Below are 20,163 nucleotides of genomic sequence, written 5' to 3'. Positions count from 1 at the left end.
CAGAATGTTACACATTAGTTACTCTGCAACATAAGCAGTTGTCACACATAACACACAGGTTACTCAGTATTCTGCAACATAAGCAGTAGTCAGGAAAACACATTATTACATCACAGCACTTGTCATAAGAATATCATAAAATGCCCATAGTAGGAACATTAGAAAACATATGGCAAGTTAGAAAAACATATTAGCAAGCATGTCCATAAAAGGAACATTTGCATACACATATGTGAAAACATCAAACGCAGGCAGGTAATATATGAATCAAACAAAAGTCTGTAGAAAGAACTTTGGATTGCAACTATATTGGTCCTTGAAACAGTACCTGGTTGGATGAAGGCACCTCCAGTGCCTAGAAGGCGAACAGTGGGGCCCCGGCGCTCCTATGCACAAAACGGGGGCCTCCCTTATACTCTGGGGTCAGAGGAGGGTGACATGCACCTCCTCTCTTTTATAGACAGGCCCCTCCGGGGTCTGTGATTACTGGGGCCCCCCCAGGGCCTCAACCGGCCCTCATGAGGGAGGCCAAAGCCAGCAAAAACAACTTAGGGCAGGAGGGGGGCACCACAAACCCCCTCCGGTTTAATGACAGGCCCCTCCCGGGACCCGCAATTTCTGGGGCCCCCCCCGGGCCTCCACTGGCCCTTCCATCAAGGGGAGGGGGGCACAATAATGCCTGTTTTACCGAACAGCAGAAAAGGAGCGTCCTGTTCCTAACACAGAGGCCAGGGGGAAGGGGGCACTCCCCGCGCCTTCCCCTGGTCCTGCCGTGAAGCCACAAGAAGATCAGACCCCTCCTGGGGCTCGAGCAGACACTCGCCTGCACCCGATGCGGTGAACGAGTGTTCTTCCAGCTTCCCGGGCCGCTGCGGTGATCTTATTTTTAAAGGGGCACAATGCAGCAAGGAGCCTACGATCTCCCAAGGCTCCATAAGCGCGCTGCAATCAGCGCTATGGCAGCCGCAACCATGGAGAAGCACCCATCGTGAAGAAATAGATGCAGGTTTCAGGGGGCTCAGCACCCTGCCCCTGGGGAGCAGAATCTTAAGACAAGGTCCTCAGGTGGAGGGCCCAGCTACAGGCCAGCACAAGGGAAAGGCAGCAAGTGGCAAGTCCTTCACAGTGACCAGGCAGGTCACAGGTCAACACAGCAGCAGCAGTCCATGGCGGTTCCTGGTGAGTCCTTTCAGCCTTTGGTGTCCAGTTCCAAGATGATTCCAAGAGTCTCCAAATTGTGGGGAAAATTCCCCTGTACTTATAGTCAGTTCTTACAGTGTTTTACAATGGTAGGGAGAGGAGGTTCCAGCCAGTTACAACTGGTTCTGGGAGTGCCCCCTCTCTCCTTTCAACACAGGCTCCAAACACCAGTGGGGGGTTAACGACCCTATTGTGTGAGGCCAGGGCACAGTCTTTACAAATGCAGGTGTGCCCCGCCTCTCCCTTCTCTCAGCCCAGGAAGACTATTCAGTATGCAGATGCACCTCTGTGGCACCTCCACCCTCCCTGTGTACAGGCTGTCTGAAAAGTATGCACAAAGCCCCAACTGTCCCTCTGCCCAGACGTGGATTGGAGTCAAGCTGCAAAACACCAGAGTCATAAGCACAGATAAATGCGCACTTTCTAGAAGTGGCATTTCTGTGATAGTAATAAAAAATACACCCACACCAGTAAGCAGCATTTATTATCACCATCACAACCATACCAAACACGCCCACGCTACCCCTCATAAATCAGACAATACCCCTTACACATAAAGCAGGGCCTTTCTAATGCAATCCTATGAGAAGGCAGCACTCACAGCAGTGAGACAACAGTTAGGCTGTTTGTCACTACCAGGACAGGCCACGCAACTTGGCACATGTCCTGCCTTTCTACATACATGGCACCCTGCCCATAGGGCTAGCTAGGGCGTACCTTAGGGGTGACTTACATGTAGTAAAAGGGGAGTTCTGGGCCTGGCAAGTAAGTTTAGATGCCAGGTCCCTGTGGCAGAAAACTGCGCACACAGGCCCTGCGCTAGCAGGCCTGAGACAGGTTTGAGTCTACTTCAGTGGATGGCGCAAGCAGCGCTGCAGGCCCACTAGTAGTATTTAATTTACAGGCCCTGGGTATAGAGATACCACTGTACAAGGGACTTATAGGTAAATTAAATATGCCAATTAGGTATAAGCCAATCATACCAACTTTAGATGGGAGAGCACCTGCACTTTAGCACTGGTCAGCAGTGATAAAGTGCGCAGAGTCCTAGGGCCAACAGAGAGAGGTCAGAAAAAGCAGGAGGAAGGAGGCAAAAAGACTGGGGATGACCTTGCGTAAGGCAAAAAGTCCAACACAACCCCCTACCAGCCAAAAGCCAGGGGAGAACAATCAATACCTTGATGTACTTCCCTGATTGGGGCGATAGAACAAGGACCCAGGCCCACAACAGCAGGGGCATGTTCCAGTTCTACGCCTTCCTGACTCCACTTGGAACTCTCTGTCAATGCTTCCCAGGCAGCCTAGACCAACACACGGGGGTTCTCTAGCTGTCAATGGCCAGAACCAGGCCCCAGGCCATCTAGGAACCTCTGGTCTCTGAAATCATAACGAGTGGGGGGCGGTAGCCCCAGGTGCAAAGCAACCTGTCTCCACTCCACTTCCAATCAGTTCAGGGGCTCTACCCTGCCACTGATCCACCAACCTAGCGTCCGCACCCATAGGTTCTACAGGGGCTAGAGGTGAGGCTCTCCTCCCTATACCCCTCCTTCTAGGATCCCGCCCTCCTCTCCTAGGAGGGGTATCACCAGAATCCACACTTGCCAGGGTGCTGGGTACAGCAGCCCTGCACAACTCTCTCGCCAGCCCAGGATCACTACCTGGCGACTGACCACCCAACCTAGGGACGACACCCTTGGGTTGCACCGAGGTTGGGGCCGGCTTCCCCCTCCCTGAACCCCACTTCCAGAGTCCTGCGTCTCCCCACCTCGGGAGAAGCCACCATAAGTTTCACACGGGGGTGAGCACACTAACCGCCCCCCCAACCAGGTCAGAGTTTACCCCCTGAACCTGTCTATCTAGTCCAGGGACGACACCCTTAGATTGGACCATTGCCCAGCGAACCAGGACTTCCTTGGGAGCACACCTACCCCCTACCAGATCAGAGCTTACCCCCTGAATCTGGCAATCCAACCCAGAGTCACTACCCTGCGGTTGAACCACTGCCTGGCGCACCAGGACTTCCTTGGGAGCACACCTACTCCCCATCAGGTCAGAGTTTACCTCCTGAACCTGATCATCCAACCCAGAGTCACCACCCTGCGGTTGAATCATTGCCTGGCGCACCAGGACTTCCTGGGGGGCACACCTACCCCCCACCAGGGAAACACCTTCCCCAAGGGCCACACAAGAGTCTGGCTGGCGCAGGTCTCCTGACCTCTGCCTATCTGACAGAGTCTGGATTCCCCCCAGCCCAGAAATGGTCTCACCAAGGTCATTCCTGGGGGGCTCTGCTCTCAGAGCTGACCCCTTATCCTCCAGGTTCTCCACTGGGGCCCGCAGCCCCCTCTCTACCCTACACCTGGATTTCTGCCTCCTCCACTCTGGAGTGAGACCACCAGACAACAGAACCGGCAGAACACTATCACCAGCCACCCGCCTAAGTCCTACTGACAAAATGGGATCCTTCTGAACAGCTGGCCCTACGGCACAGGCTGGGGTCCTCTCCTGGCGTTCCCTCATGGAACCTTCCAGGACCTGGGGCGGGATCTCGGGCACCTTGGGCCTCAGCCCAGCCCCATTCCCTCTCCTCTGAGACGGGACATGGTGTCCCTCACCCACCCCAGTCCACTGGGACCTACCTGGGACACTCCATTCCTTTCCCACCCCACCTGGTTGGGAAACACTTAGACCACTCTCATTAGGAACACCCTCTAATGCCACACCAGACCCTCTGGTACGCAACCAGAAGTCTGCCTCCTTTGCAAGCTCCCTGGGGTCAGAGGGCTCACACACTGACAAGTGTTGGCGTAACTCTGAAAAACAACAACGAAGCAGGTGCTCTCTGACAATCAGATTAAACAGCCCTTCAAAATTGTTTACTGTGCTACCCTTCACCCATCCATCTAGTGCAATGCAGCAATCCTCCACAAACTCCTCCCAAGACTGGTGGGACAGTTTCTTACCGCCCCTAAACCTCTTTCTGTATTCCTCAGGGGAAAAACCATACTTCTCAATCAGTGCGTTCTTCATAGTGGAGTACCCCTCCCTGTCACTCTCTTCTAGAGTCGGTAGGGCATCCTCCCCTCCTCAGGAATAAAGCTCCCAAGGCTAGTTCCCCAATCCTTCTCAGGGATCCTGCGCTCTACCAGAGCCCTCTCATATTCCATTAACCACTGACGTATGTCACCCCCCTCTTGGAACCTAGGTACCAGATCTATGGGTATGTGAGGAGCATCTTGCTACAGCACTCTACATTGCTGCCACCACTGGACTCCACCTGCAGCGCTGGTGAGTCCAGAACCTTCAGATTGCGCTCTAGAGCGAGTCTTTCTCTGGCAAAGGCCCTTTCTGCCTCTGCCATCCTCTCCTGTACTAAGGCCGTCTCTACCTCAGCCCTTCTCTCCTCAACAGCTAGGTGCGCTAACTGCAACTTCAGGTCCCTCTCTTCCCGCCTATCTCTTAGCTCATCAGGCGTCAAGGAATGAGAGGTAGCCCTGCTTCTTACACTGGACCCAGCAAAGGGACTCCCTATCACTGGGGCCTTCCCTGTCAACTGGCGTCCCCACCCGGTCATTCTCACCCTCCTGATCAGTCTCTCTACCACTCTCTAGGGATGAGGTCTGGGAGCCCTCCCATTGGGAACCCTCGCTACACTCAGGATCCTCTGGGTACCCCCTAAGCACACTCCCTCCCTGGGTATATGTCACAAACCTTTCAAAGAAATTCAGAGATTTCCTGAGGTCCCCTTCTACAGGCAGCCCTCTCTCTCTACAGAACCCCTCTAATTCCTCCTGCGTGTAAAACAGCAGGTCCTCTAAATCAAAGGTAAGCCCCATCTTGAAAAGGTACAAAAAACTCAAATGTGACAACCACAATACCCAAGCGTGAGAACTGAAAACAAAAAAATTACCAAAGAGAGAAAGTTAAGAGAAGCCAAACATGTGACGGTCTAAACGCAATCCTTGTAGTGAAATAATGAGTCACAATGGTATTGTGCAAGTGCAAGTCCTATCCTCACCGCTGCCAATCAATGTTAGAAATGGGGTTTCTGGTTGGCTAGGGTATGCACCTCAGCCAGGCAGAACTTACCCACTCTAGTCAGGGAAAGGGAGTTACACGTCCAAGATAACCCCTGCTCACCCCCTTGGTAGCTTGGCACGAGAAGTCAGGCTTAACCCGGAGGCAATGTGTAAAGCATTTGCACAACACACACACATGTGACGCAATATCCCCACCACAAAGGAAACACAACACCAGATTATATGAAAATATACTGTATTGTACATAATGCAATTATCAGACCAAACATCACATATCAGTACTATCCTGCTACCTTAGCAGTTGTCAGAACGTTACACATTAGTTACTCTGCAACATAAGCAGTAGTCACACATAACACTCAGGTTACTCAGTATTCTGCAACATAAGCAGTAGTCAGGAAAACACGTTATTACATCACAGCACTTGTCATAAGAATATCATAAAATGCCCATAGTAGGAACATTAGAAAACATATGGCAAGTTAGAAAAACATATTAGCAAGCATGTCCATAAAAGGAACATTTGCATACACATATGTAAAAACATCAAACGCAGGTAGGTAATATATGAATCAAACAAAAGTCTGTAGAAAGAACTTTGGATTACAACTATATTGGTCCTTTAAACAGTACCTGGTTGGATGAAGGCACCTCCAGTGCCTAGAAGGCGAACAACGGGCCCCCCGGCGCTCCTATGTGCAAAACGGGGTCCTCCCTTATACTCTGGGGTCAGAGGAGGGCGACATGCACCTTCTCTCTTTTATAGACAGGCCCCTCCGGGGACCGTGATTACTGGGGGCCCCCCAGGGCCTCAACCGGCCCTCACGAGGGAGGCCAAAGCCAGCAAAAACAACTTAGGGCAGGAGGGGGGCACCACGAACCCCCTCCGGTTTAATGACAGGCCCCTTCCGGGACCCGCGATCTCTGGGGCCCCCCCGGGCCTCCACTGGCCCTTCCACCAAGGGGGGGGGGGGAAATAATAATGCCAGTTTTACCTAACAGCAGAAAATTAGCGTCCTGCTCCTAACGCAGAGGCCAGGGGGCACACCCGCGCCTTCCCCTGGTCCTGCCGTGAAGCCACAAGAAGATCAGACCCCTCCTGGGGCCCGATGCGGTTCACGAGTGTTCTTCCAGCTTACCGGGCCGCTGCGGTGATCTTATTTAAAGGGGCACAATGCAGCAAGGAGCCTACGAGCTCCCAAGGCTCCATAAGTGCGCTGCAATCAGCGCTATGGCAGCCGCAACCACGGAGAAGCACCCCTCGTGAAGAAATGGATGCAGGGGTCATGGGCCACAGCACCCTGCCCCTGGGGAGCAGAATCTTAAGACAAGGTCCTCAGGTGGAGGGCCCAGCTACAGGCCAGCACAAGGGAAAGGCAGCAAGTGGCAAGTCCTTCACAGTGACCAGGCAGGTCACAGGTCAGCACAGCAGCAGCAGTCCATGGCGGTTCCTGGTGAGTCCTTTCAGCCTTTGGTGTCCAGTTCCAAGATGATTCCAAGAGACTCCAAATTGTGGAGAAAATTCCCCTGTACTAATAGTCAGTTCTTACAGTGTTTTACAATGGTAGGGAGAGGAGGTTCCAGACAGTTACAACTGGTTCTGGGAGTGCCCCCTCTCTCCTTTCAACACAGGCTCCAAACATCAGTGGGGGGTTAACGACCCTATTGTGTGAGGCCAGGGCACAGTCTTTACAAATGCAGGTGTGCCCCGCCTCTCCCTTTTCTCAGCCCAGGAAGACTATTCAGTATGCAGATGCACCTCTGTGACACCTCCACCCCCCCTGTGTACAGGCTGTCTGAAAAGTATGCACAAAGCCCCAACTGTCACTCTGCCCAGACGTGGATTGGAGTCAAGCTGCAAAACACCAGAGTCATAAGCACAGATAAATGCGCACTTTCTAGAAGTGGCATTTCTGTGATAGTAATAAAAAATACACCCACACCAGTAAGCAGCATTTATTATCACTATCACAACCATACCAAACACGCCTACGCTACCCCTCATAAATCAGACAATACCCCTTACATATAAGGCAGGGCATTTCTAATGGAATCCTATGAGGAGGCAGCACTCACAGCAGTGAGACACCAGTTAGGATGTTTGTCACTACCAGGACAGGCCACGCAACTTGGTACATGTCCTGCCTTTCTACATACATGGCACCCTGCCCATAGGGCTAGCTAGGGCGTACCTTAGGGGTGACTTACATGTAGTAAAAGGGGAGTTCTGGGCCTGGCAAGTAAGTTTAGATGCCAGGTCCCTGTGGCAGAAAACTGCGCACACAGGCCCTGCGCTAGCAGGCCTGAGACAGGTTTGAAAGTCTACTTCAGTGGGTGGCGCAAGCAGCGCTGCAGGCCCACTAGTAGTATTTAATTTACAGGCCCTGGGTATAGAGATACCACTGTACAAGGGACTTATAGGTAAATTAAATATGCCAATTAGGTATAAGCCAATCATACCAACTTTGGATGGGAGAGCACCTGCACTTTAGCACTGGTCAGCAGTGATAAAGTGCGCAGAGTCCTAGGGCCAACAGAGAGAGGTCAGAAAAAGCAGGAGGAAGGAGGCAAAAAGACTGGGGATGACCCTGCATAAGGCAAAAAGTCCAACACATGGTGCAAGAGCAACGCAAACCAGGCTATAAATATGGCCCTTAGTATATTTGGGCCAAATGTCCTGCTGTTTTTGCCATTGTATACACCCTTAATAGTTCTCTGGGGGATGCCTTCACATTCCTAATAACTCTGCTTCTTTTTAAGGTTCTATGTAAGTTATAGGAAGATCAGGCATAGTCAGTTCTGATTTCTCTGATTGCAAGAGGAGATGCTGGTATTTTAGTACTTAGCCACCTCTTCTGCTCCCACACAAGGGGTACCTGCTTTCAGAGCACAATCGTGAGGTCTTCCACCCCAGTCCCAAAAAGGTGCAGCTGTACATGTGGAAATTTCACACTGGTAGTTATAGGATTTTTGTCTTCCTTCTGATGTGAATTACATAATTTTGGCTGCCAGGCAATCATCTACAAAATCCATCCATGTGGGTCACAAGAACAGTTTGTTCAATGATACAAGGTAGAAAGCATGAATCTTTTTCAATCACACCTTTTGAAGTTTTAGATTTAAGATTCTTGTTCTCTGTTGCCCAACCAGGCCTAGCAGTAGTTCCTGAAAAAGGCTACTTGGCTGTCATATCTCTCTTCACATGTCTCCCTGACCACCCTTCCTTGTTTCTACCACAACTAGTAGCACAATTTCTAAAATGTTTGTTTTACTTGTTTCTTGCCTCTCTGTTCATGGTCCCACCGAGGGATTTTATCTTGTGTTGACTTTTCTAATGACATCTCGATTCAAAACAATGCACAGTTGTCCAGTTTGACTTTGCAGTCTCAACATTGTTTTCATGATGGTACGGGCTTTAACTTGTAGATTCGTAGAACTACAAGCATTCTCAATTCAGCCACATTTCCGTGTTCTACCCAGACAAGCTGTTCCTCCATGCCTGCCTATCCTTTCTACATAAGGTGCTATATGCATTCCACGGGTGCCAGCCAGCCTATTATCCTTTCTTCTCTTTCTTTCCTATTCCTTATCCCATCAAAGAGGATTAGCACCTGCATAGGTTGGATCCCAGGCTTGCAGTATGAGCCTACATCCATCACACTCAACAGGATAATCAGCTCTTTTGGGATTTCATTGGAGCTTAAGACAGTGATCAAACACTCCATTTCACATTGGATGTTCCCTTGCATTAGGATCTGCTATGCCAAGAATGACCCTCCGTAGGTATTCCAGTGACTGACATGCTAAAGGCCACATGGTTATCTTTTTAGAATTTTGTTGAACATTATGGTCCCACAGCCCAAGAATGCTTTTACAAGTACTTTCCCAGTCTTGTGTTGCATGGCTTCCTGTCTTAATCCGCACTACTCAGTCCAGTCATTCTGAAGGTATTGGTTGGGGACTCATTCATAAACTTAGGAATTTGTGGGAAGATGTACCCTTAGAAGTAAAAGTCACTTACCTTCAGTAATATAAGTAAGTAAACTGTTTTTTATTGTTTCCAGATATTTAAAACCATATATAACAATATAGCAAGAAAAATATAAGAATAGCTAAAAAAAAAAAAGTTAAATGATAATTGTCCAGTTCAGACCGTACAATTGACTAGTCAGTCAACTGCTTCTACACCTACAAAATTACATTCATTGACCTGTGCGAAATAAAGTGCATTGTATTTGCATTTCCAATGAACACTAAAGTCACAATGTATAAAATACTTTTAGTAAATACAATATTGTTTTACCAACCCAGCCCTTTCATAAAAACATTTAGGAGCAGCAGGATAAAGTGTGCTGGTCTTTAAATGCTTCTGCCCATCAATCAACTGCTTCTACATTCGTAATGTTAAATAACCTGTGCAAGAAAAAGTGTAGTAACTTTGCATCCTTTCCAATTTACTCTAAAATCACATAAATTGTAAATAAATAGAATATTATTCTACCAACTCAGCAATTTCATAACAACAGATAAGTGTGGCAGGAAAATGTGTGTTTATTCTATAAATGCTTGCAAAAGATCTTGAAGATTATACCATGCACCCATTGGTACATTAATTTAGGCATTTCGTAGAAAATCACCCTTTCTAATTTCTTTGTTGCTATGGACTTCGATTACCGGACAACAAGCCATAAGACAAAGTGATAAAGTTCACTGTGCAATAAGTAGCATACACACATTTTCCAATCAAGTTCATAATGTGCATTTTGCAGTATCAGTGAGCCTGAAAAAACTGTTGCGCATTGGTCATGATCAAAATTGAAAGATGGGGGAGTTCAATAACTTTGTCGCCAACAAAGCACAGCAAGGTTACATACCAGTTCATAAAGTGCACTGTGCAATTTCATTAAGCCTCGAAATCAGTCGCGACTGATCTTGGGCTAGTGTTAAGTAAGCAAAAACAGTCTCCAACTTTAATCGCCCACAGCACACATGTTCATTATCTTGTAGGCTTCCCTGAGAAATTTCACAAACCTGGCTGAGAGCTGTGCATTTTCTCTTCTCAAACATGCAGTTATAGCTATTTTACATTGCTTTATACCTAAATGTTAAAATACTGGTTTTAACCAATAACATCATAAACTCTTTAAACTTCAGTAATGGTATTTCCGGTAGATATATAGGGGCATATTTATCTCCGTCTGCGCCGAATGTGCTCCAAAAATTTTGATGCACATTCGGCGCAACCCTTGCCCCATATTTAAACTTTGACGCCAAAGCCTGCGGATGTCAAAATCCTGCTGCGTGCGTCATTTTCTGGATGCGGGAAACCACCTTGCGTTAATCATATGCAAGATGGGCGTTCCCGTCCAAAAAATGACTTAAACACCCGTGCGTCGTATTTATGCTTCTGGGCAAAAATCCCACACGGCCGGGAGGCGGAGTTGGAAAATGACGCACAGCCCAATTTGTGTCAAAAATTCACGCCTGGGTCAGGGCAGGCGTTAAAATGGGCCAAACACACCTGTATTTAATCAGAACACACAGAAGCAACAGCAGAGCAGCATAAGGGAGACATGGAGGTGCTTCTCATCCAGCGTGCATGCAGACGCAGAGCACAGCAACAACAACAGCAGCTACCACAACACCAGCAGGGACCCCAAAGGCAACGCAGAAGGCAGGAGAGGATATTCCGCACCAGGACAACCCTTCATGGCCTCAGGGAACATGACATCATCCAGAGGTACAAGTTGAACTGGCAAGCCATTCAGCAGCTGCTGCGCAACATTGAGCCACAGTTGGCACCCAGCTTGCTGACACCCCGCACCATCCCAACAGAAACCAAGCTGCTAGCTGTACTTCACATGTTGGCAAGTGGCTCCTTTCAAACCACTGGGGCCCTGGTTGCCGGGATATCACAGCCATCATACTCTGCCTTCTTGCCCAAAGTACTGGATGCTATCATTGGACTCACACCCCGCCATATCTGCTTCCCAAACACACAGCAGAAGCAGCAGGAGATCAAACAGGGGTTTTACCTCATAAATGGATTCCCACACGTCCTTGGTGCCATTGACTGCACACATGTACGCCTTGTGCCACCTGCTGCAACTGAACACCTATACCGCAACAGGAAGCACACGCACTCCATCAATGTGTAGGCCATTGTGGATCACCAAGGATTGATCACCAATATCGTGGCAAATTATCCTGGGAGTGTCCATGACTCATTCATCTTCCGTCACTCTACCATCAATCAACACTTCCAGGATGGACGATATGGCAATGGACTACTTGTTGGTAAGTACAGAAACCTACTTATACACACTACACAGCAACCCTCTAGGACACACAACACATACACCATGACAGCAACATGTGGACAGGAACACACTTAGGTTGTGACACCGCTAGCCATGTTTGATAGGTCTGCAGTGAACGTGTCACACATCTGAAATTAGTGTACAGTATAATGTCAATACGTCATTGATCACAACGTATGGAGAGGTTTGGCTAATTGTCACCTTGCAAAATGTAAGAGTCTCACTGATGTTAAAGTTAATCCATTGCATATGTCTAAAGGTATGGGATGTCCAGGGTACATAGATGCTAACGTGTTACCACCACTGTCAATTTGAATCTGTGTATGGAACTATCATCTCACCCCCAGTGAAGACACAGGAACACCTGTATCACAAGTCACAATGCTAGGGAATGAACACTGTACTGCATCTCCCAAAACATACAGCTGACAACCGGTCAGCAGGCAAACACCTGTTCAGCCAAGGAAACAACCCAATGCAGATGTTACATCCTAGAAGCCTAGGAATCAACACAATAACACAAAAGAGCCACAGACAACACAAGACAACTACTGACATGCAAGGTGATATGAATGGGGCAAGATACGTCAACATGATCCCAATCATTTTCTCTTTCAGCTGATCAGGGGTATGGGATCCAGCCATGGATTATGACACCATTTGGCAACCCAAGCACTGCAGCAGAGCATGCCTACAATGAGGCACATAGGAGGACACGCACCATAGTGGAGAAGACCTTTGGCATCCTCAAGTCGAGATTCAGGTGCCTCAACATCACTGGTGGCAGCCTCCTATATTCACCAGAAATGGTCTGTAAGATCATTTTAACATGTGCTATCCTGCACAACATTTGTATACGAAGGAACATTCCCCTATTAGAACCAGAGCCACAAATGCCTGAAGAGGAGGAAGAGGAAGATGCTGGCCTGCAACATGAGGGGGAACAACAAAACACAGCTGCTGGATTGCGTAGGCGCCAACATATTGTGAACAATTTCTTTTGAAACAACTCACCATCACCACTGTATCAACATATGTAAAACACCGATAATAATCACCATATCATGGTCTGGGTAATCATTTTTGTTCACCTTTATCTCTAACTATCAGAATAAGAGTGTAGCCTCATGGAGCATTGCTGACATACCGATCAGGACACAGAACATTCCAAAGCAATTGTGATGCGTATTATACAACAGTCACGTACACACATACACTGCAAATGACATATATCCTGTACATTTCACCTTGCAATAGCAGAGAACCACACCTATTTCACACATACATGTAGGCAACATGGTTCATCACAGCATATGGCACACAACTAAGACACCATCAGTCTATAAGGGAAAAAAATGCCTCATACATGAGACAGTGGATGTGCTATTCCATTGGTAACAGGAATGTATGACCAGACCCTTGACAGCAGTAAGTCGTACAGCACCTATCTTTGCAAGGACTATCTGTGACTAGAGTTCCATATAAGCAGAACATAGACAGCACAAGTGCCACACCTATGACAAGCATTGCGCACATGACATTCCATGTACATGTCAGCCCATGTCCTAACTCCTGACACTCCCATGCTCCTGGTCTCACCCCACCTGTCTGAAGAGGTCACTGGAATGGTAAAATGTGTACCCAGATATTCCCTCCTCTACACACACAGACTAACAATAGTAATCCAGTGTGCTTCACCCTTTCATATGGTATGCCATTGTCATAGTACATCTGACTGCATGGACGTCAGGTCAATTAATACACTGGCTTGTAGTTTCTAAGCCCTGTTATCACTTGTAGATTGCTTCCCATGTGAAAGGTACTGTTGGCCATTTGAACTCAAATCTCACCTACAGGACTTATGAGAAACTGATGCAGCACACACCTGTGAGCACCTCCATGCAGACCACCCATTTGAACAGGCACTGCCCTTGTAGATGCATGGAACAGCATAGAAGCTGCCATTTTGTCGATTACACTGTTATGCTTTGCTAGAAAAATAAGCTGTGTAACACAGCCCTTGGGTTTATGTGCCACCTTCCAAAACACAGGACAAACACAGTCTTCCATGTCAATTGTCTTGTTCTTCCTCCGACCAGTGTAAGTCAGACTACTGAGTATATACCTCGTGAAATTGCTGGATCCTGATTGACCCTGAATCCTGTCAGCCTGACTGGCACCTGTGTGTGCATTACCCTAAAAGTTCCTTGTGTCTACATATGTACCACACTTGCTTTCCCAACCCTCACATTCCTCCGGGGGTATTTTGTCAGGTGCTTCTTCAATGCATACTCAAATACATTGTTTAGCATAATCTGTTTTTTTATTGTACCATAATTGTAAACTTGTCTCCAAATACCAAAATCATGGCCTATCCTTTGTCTGGGTCTCATGTATGCATGAACAACAAAGTGTGACAGTGTACCAGGGCCGTATGCAGGGATTGTGGATGGTGGCTCCAGCAGAACCAGCAACCTCTGATAATGTGCATGAAAATTCCACACATGTTAGGACCCTGACAGTTCACATGCTGAATCAGATTACTCACAACATATTAATGGCCTGTGCGTGCTGAATAGCTGCAAGATTAATCAACACAGAGGCTATGATGTTCCCAGATGCAGTGGGAACTTTACAGGCCAACCTGTGTACAAATGTTGTAATTTCACCTGCCGGAACATGACTCCTGAGATGTGATCTCACTCAGCACACCAAGGTTGACCTGTTGACAGTCTCATAACACGTCTGCAGTGACAGGGTGGGGCCATCCCCATGTAGGTTCTCATGTCCTCATCGACTTTACTTCCATTGATCTCCAAAGGATACTCAGTAGATACAGGAATAGCCGCCACTGACTCATGATGAGACCTGGACGTAACTGTAACAACATAGACCCCTAAAAATATACAGGATCAACATTGGACCACACACATGAACCGACACCTCTGTGCAATTGGTCACTGGAAATATGTGGCCACGAGTTGCCTCATCTGCTGGTCCACCACTGCCACAGGAGAGTTGTGGCTCAACTGTGGGTGATATTACAGTTGTGGGTCACCTTTGGCTTTCCGTGTCAATAACATGGTACCCACTTAGTCTGTACATGTGCCTGACTCACGGTGGGTTCACCAACAAGTGCCTAGGAAGCAGTATCCAAATTTCCAGGACATGTGATGGACAACTTTTGGACCATTGACATGAACAAGCGTCTGCCATCTATCAGGTGCATACTTTGTCATTTGTGGTGTCTACATTACCCAAAATCTTGGAAGTGCACACAACAGATATTGCTACATCTATGACTAACACATGTCCTCTCTCATTTCCACACTGACTTGCATCTAACGTTTGGACACATTGACTTCACATTCATACAAGCATATTTGCAATAATGCATCTTGTGATGCACACACACTGGGTCAACAACTACATTAGTAGCCAATGCACACACATTGAGCCATAGGCATTGAGGTATTGTACTTATGTGCGTCGCATTGCTATCCTCTCCTGACGCCAAACATGCCCAATTTGTGCAATACATATATGTAGGCCACACATATGGCCATCTAGTGTATCAGCGAAGAGTGAAAATCCTGTTAATGAAGTAGCAGATCATGGTCCGCAGCAGTATGATGTCTCACATGTGCCCATACACTGTCAAGACCAAAGTGGGTGCAATCAGCCTATGTCAGTTGTGTCACAAATGTTACATAACATTCAAATAGTAAAATGACCCAAACCCAGTTAATGCTCTGAAATTTTGACGCATACGCGTCAAAAAATGACGCACAAGCATTAAAAAATGACGCTTATGCCCAAAAAATGACGCATAATGCCCTGAAAACACCATTGACTCTTCCACACTGTACCTCAGAAAATTGGTCAAGTGTTAGACTATTTCCAAATATATGGATGCAGGCTCATTTTTACTCCTGTGCGTTGAAAAAAATGACACCCAGACTATATGCGTCAAATTTTTTGGAGCATAACGATAAAAACGGCCTCCATTTTAAGCAGGAAGTGATGTAATAGGATATCCTGTTTACAGATTATGTACAGTGGGTGTACTTTCACTTTCACTTTGCAGTCTGTTCTACTTCTAGACTGTGTGGCTGTGTTGAGAGTTTTGTCTGGTTAAATTGTGCTTTTGTCTCCTGTGTGGTCCATTACTTGTCATTTTGTAAATAAAAGCTTCCTGGGTGTCCATGTTGTTTGCAATTGTTAGTTGTTATTCCACCCCCCCACCCTCAAACACAGGCATGGGTTTGTGAATAGTGTACCTAGGACTGATGATACAAGTTTGGTACACAGACATGAAAATCAGTGAATATTTTGTCTGACCCTTGTCTACACACTCATTTTCCCCACATGAGTACTATACTAGAAAGTCCATTTACAACTTGCAGATCATGTGGCCCTAGATTTCCATCCCATGCAATGACATTTGTAGGCCTGGCATTGGCGGAGGGTGTGCTGCATGATTGTTAGCTGACAACTGGCAGAACTATGATGCCGAAACATGCCAGTTGTTACCCATCTTGTAGGGTTTGGATGTACTATGTGTGATAGAACCTTTGTAGGCTGGCCTGCCATGTACTTCCTCAGGGACATTCAATGATCTGTATGATGATATGAGCTGTTACAAGTACAGTAGATGTATTGTCTGATTTACTTCTTGTGCCATTTCACACAATGCAGTTCCTAATGTTATTTTTTCGATTTGTCTTCACAGCTGCAAATATGACACCCATCCAGGTGTGGGAATTCCAAAGGCGGGCAATGAGGTATCAGTATTTACTTCAGGTAGAGTCTGGGTACCGAAGAATGGCCCGCAGATACCGGAACGAACGGGCCTCCGGAGCCTGGAGGGCACTCCCACAGGGCGGCCCTTCTTTGCTCACCACAGCCACCTCCAGCACCACCACCACTACCACCCAGGTGGCACCACCAACAGCTGGGACTGTTGCGGCAACCACATCCGCAAGTGCTCCAGGCCCTAGCACAGCACCACCTGCAGGGCAGCCCACAGCCATGGACACTACACGGCCCCACACTTCCTCAGCTGGCACCCAGACCACCCCAGCTGCAGCTATTGACCCTGCTGCTTTTGTTGAGATGCAGCGTAAATTGGACTGTGTCCTGCGAAAAATGAGTTGCCTGCAGCAGGATGTGCGACATATAAACCAGCAGGTGTGGTCAATCAAGCGGACCCTCCGGAGGGCCAACCCATAGACATGTTGACGGACATGATTCCCTCCCATCCCTCCTCTTTCCTTATTCTTATACTTTGTGGGTTTAAGGGGCTTAGTGTTAGGTTAGTATAGGCTGTTAGTTTAGTTAGTGTTAGTGGGTGGGTGGTGGGGGGGTCCTGATTATTTCTACTGTTTCTTTTTGAGTGTGTGGGTGGGGCCGGGCAATGTTGGGGTTCTTGTGTGTTTAAAAAAGTAAATATATATATATATATATATATATATATATATATATATATATATATATATATATATATATATATATAAAAATAAAACAATTACAAAACAATATATAATTGTTTAGTATAGGATAGTATATGTTTAGGTTAGTATCTGTTGTCCTCCATGTGTCCCGTCTCATAAGGGGGGTGGGGGGTTGATGTTTAGAACGTTTCGTTAAATGTGATAAGTAAGTTTAGCTTAGGTTAGTTAGGGTCAGTTGTGGGTAATGAGTAGTTAGGGTAGATTAGGGTAGGTAAGGCTTTTCCCCGAGTTTTCTCTTATGTTTTTACAGTTTAATAAATATGTAGTAAACCCTATTACAGTATGTGTGACATGCTTGTAGATCAGGGCCTTGGCATGAGTGTACATGAGTTCTTTGGTATTACAATTTGTGTCCTATGCTACAAAGAAATCCCAAATTACCTGTAACATTGGCAGCTACCCCAAAGCAACCTTGCAAAGATTAGACCATTCATTGCAACCACCAATCACAGTTACCCTGGATCCCAACGTGTTTTTTTCAATAAGTATGTTTTCAATTTCACATACAGTGCTTCCAGATTTGGTATTGCGGACACTGTGTTATGTCTGACTGCAGTCTGATGTTCAAGGAAACCCTTATAAGCTGAGTGGTAGTAAGCCCTCTTGTAGTATCGTGTTCATGACTCACATAGATCATTTGTTACACTGTTCAGCATGACTACTTATTTGGATGTTTACTCAGACACCTCCATTCATGCAGTTTGGTGACTGTTCGCTTAGATTTGTGGGCAATGTAATATGTGTTAGTTTTGCATGGCGACAACATTTTGCAGGCACTATTTAATGGCTTAGATATCCCTTGAGGAAGCATTATCCTGTCCAACACAGCATTATGGTGTATAGTTTCTCTTTTCATCAGATATTACCCACAGGAAGGGCAGAGTATGGTAGAATCCAGGTCACTGTGCATAGTTAACAGACTACATTATTTCAGGACAGTTGTATTGACAAGCTATGTAATTTGACAGGAGGCAAAATTCAGGGGGTCATTACAACATTGGCGGTAAAAGCCGCTTACCGCCGTGCAGAAGACCGCCAATACACCGCCGCGGAATACCGCCACAGCTATTATGACACACATCTCTGAATCCGCCGAAATTCAGACACCCACACAAGTCCGCCACACCAAAGATCAGTGATAAACTGGCGATAACAAATCCTCCACCGTCACGCCAACAGAAACTGGCCCATGCTATCACGACACACGAATCCACGCGGCGGTCTTTCAACCACGGTATTCCATTGGCGGTACACACCGTCGCGCTCAAAATACACACACATCTCCAAAACACAGCCACATTGGACAATTCAAAATACACACCTGAGACACATACAAACACCACTCCCACACACCCAACACAATATAAAACACACACCCACATCACCCACAAACCCCTACGACCACAATTACCGAGAGAAGGCCAGAGAGACTGCACAGCCAAGACAACACCACCATACAGAGGCACACAACACCATCACCCAACCCACACCCACGCACAAAACACCACACACCACTACACATCACCACACACCTCAACACTCACACTGCCCCACACATCACACACACCACCCCATGTCACGCCAAAGACACCCCCGCTTCTCCGAGGAAGAGCTCAGGGTCATGGTGGAGGAAATCATCCGGGTAGAACCACAGCTATTTGGCTCACAGGTACAGCACACATCAATAGCCAGGAAGATGGAGCTATGGCGAAGAATAGTGGACAGGCTTAATGCCGTGGGACAGCACCCAAGAAATAGGGAGTACATCAGGAAGAGGTGGAACGACCTACGGGGGAAGGTGTGTTCAACGGTCTCCAGGCACAACATTGCGGTTCAGCGGACTGGCGGCGGACCCCCACCTCCTTCCCCACAACTAACAACATGGGAGGAGCAAGTCTTGATCATCATGCATCCAGAGGGCCTCGCAGGAGTCGGTGGAGGATGGGACACTGGTAAGTCAAATCTTAACTATCATATCCCCCACCCACCTGCATGCTATCACACCCCTCACACCCTCCCCTATCACTCCAACTCCTCACTAATGTACTAATAACACAAACCACACATCCCAACACCAAGCCCTGCATGACACAACAAAGCATGGACACCCAGCACTAAAGCATGCCCACTGCACATACCCATACAACCCCCTAAACCACCATCACACAAGCTCCCACACAGGAATGCTTGCACTGGGGTACACGCTCACCCACCCATTGCACACCATTACACACACACATGCAATAATCATGCTCTTATGCCCCTGCAGGAACCCGAAGGACCGTCACCACACCAGAGGGTCCAGACAACACCACTCCACCCCCAGAAGAGGCCCACAGTGACGATAGCAGCTCTGCCCTACTGGATCCTGCTGACCAGACCGGACCATCGTGGGCCTCGGGACAGTCAGTTCCCCTTGCACAGGCACAGCCCAACACCGACCTTCCACCCTCTGGTAACACCAGCACAGCACCCACCCAGCGGGCCCAAACCTCCCTACCCAGGACAGGTCAATCAGCGGTGTGTCCACCACTACAGGGAACCCAGGATAACCCACCACCCCAACAACAACAGGGACCTGGGGGCAGTGGTAGTGGGCACACGGTCCAGGGGACGGAGGCACAGGAACACAGGGGAAATGGGAGGGCTGCCGTGCGACAGGGGGCGGACAGGCCAAGGGAACCCACTCTCCACGAGGCCCTATCCTCCATCATGGGAGCATACCACCACTCACAGGAGACGATGGCGACGGTCCTGGACAAGTTGCAGGAGAACCTGCGCCTGCAGGAGGAACAGTATTTGGGGTTCAGGGAGGAGCTCAGGACCATCAGCTTCGCCTTGGGCACCATCGTAGCGGTGCTGAAGGACATACAGCAGACCTTGAGGGACACCGTGGCACTCCAAGGGGCCCCTGACACTAGCCAGGACGATGAACTGCCCACCACCTCCGCCGGCGCTAGTGGACAGGACGCCCTGCCACAGGACCACCACACCAGCACCCCACCCCCTGCAGACGGACAACCACCACACAAGCGGTCCCTGAGATCCAGGAACAGGACAGAGCAAGATGGCAAGACCCCGCCAGGAAAT

This window comes from Pleurodeles waltl, chromosome 5 (genome assembly GCF_031143425.1).
Source record: "Pleurodeles waltl isolate 20211129_DDA chromosome 5, aPleWal1.hap1.20221129, whole genome shotgun sequence".
Lineage (NCBI taxonomy): Eukaryota > Metazoa > Chordata > Amphibia > Caudata > Salamandridae > Pleurodeles > Pleurodeles waltl.
Note: the sequence above shows the minus strand (reverse complement) of the source record.